This window comes from Garra rufa, unplaced genomic scaffold (assembly GCF_049309525.1).
Source record: "Garra rufa unplaced genomic scaffold, GarRuf1.0 hap1_unplaced_002, whole genome shotgun sequence".
NCBI classification, from domain to species: domain Eukaryota; kingdom Metazoa; phylum Chordata; class Actinopteri; order Cypriniformes; family Cyprinidae; genus Garra; species Garra rufa.
The window spans coordinates 12,593,778-12,594,873 of record NW_027394277.1 but is presented as its reverse complement, the minus strand read 5'-3'; positions in this window follow the sequence as shown (position 1 = coordinate 12,594,873).

Sequence of the window (1,096 nt, the reverse complement as noted above, 5' to 3'; positions counted from 1 at the left end):
GAAAAAAGATCAGAAAACGCTAGTGACAGAGGGTCATTTTTTATAATAAATAAAAAGAAAATAAGTAGGTAGAAAACATCCAAGATGTTCATGTCTTTCTTTCTTCAGTCGTAAAGAAATTGTTTTTTTGAGGAAAACATTTGAGGATTTGTCTCCATATAGTGGACTTCTATGGTGCCCCGAGTTTTTTAAATGCAGCTTCAAATGGCTCTAACTGATCCCAGCTGAGGAAGAAGGGTCTTATCTAGCGAAACGATCGGTTATTTTCTAAAAAACGTTTACAATTTATAAACTTTTTAATCTCAAATGCTGTGTATTACAGTTCAAGACAGTTAGGGTATGTCGAAAAACTTCCATCTCATTTTCTCCTCCAACTTCAAAATTGTCCTACATCGCTGCAGACGTACCAACCCGGTGTTTACAAAGTGAACGTGCAAAGAAGTCCAAACACTCTTTACAAAAAAAGGTAAAACAGCGATGTAGGGCAATTTTTCAAACTCAGGGGCACCATAGAAGTCCATTATATGAAGAGAAATCCTATAATGTTTTCCTCAAAAAACATAATTTCTTACGACTGAAGAAAGAAAGATATGAACATCTTGGATGACAAGTGAGTGAGTACATTATCTATAAAAAAACTAGCCTACCTGGATCTCAATACCCAAAGCTACAACAACTATCTTACTTACTGTCAGTAAGCAGCAAATTAGAAATGTGTTGAGGGAAAACTCTTAAACAATAGCGAATGTGTTTCCCAATTTAAAGAGTTTTGGTGAACTTTCCATTTAAGCCAGAACCTTTGATCATCACCAACAGTAAAGTCCCTAAACAAGGGACTTTAATCCATCTAAAATTCCCTTCAGTTCCAAGTCAGCTGGAAAGGACCATGGTGCATTTCAATGCACTAGAACTTGGCACCTAGTTCCGTATTGACACTGACCCTGGAAAACACCTGCCGTCCCAACACCTACAATGAGAAGTATTTGTGATTCTGTGATACGGCCCCCACCTGCGTTTGCCAACTTACTAGCACGTGGTTAAAGCCTAAGGTGCTTTCTGCGCCCTGACATTCACTGGGAATCCCTCAGATGAGTTC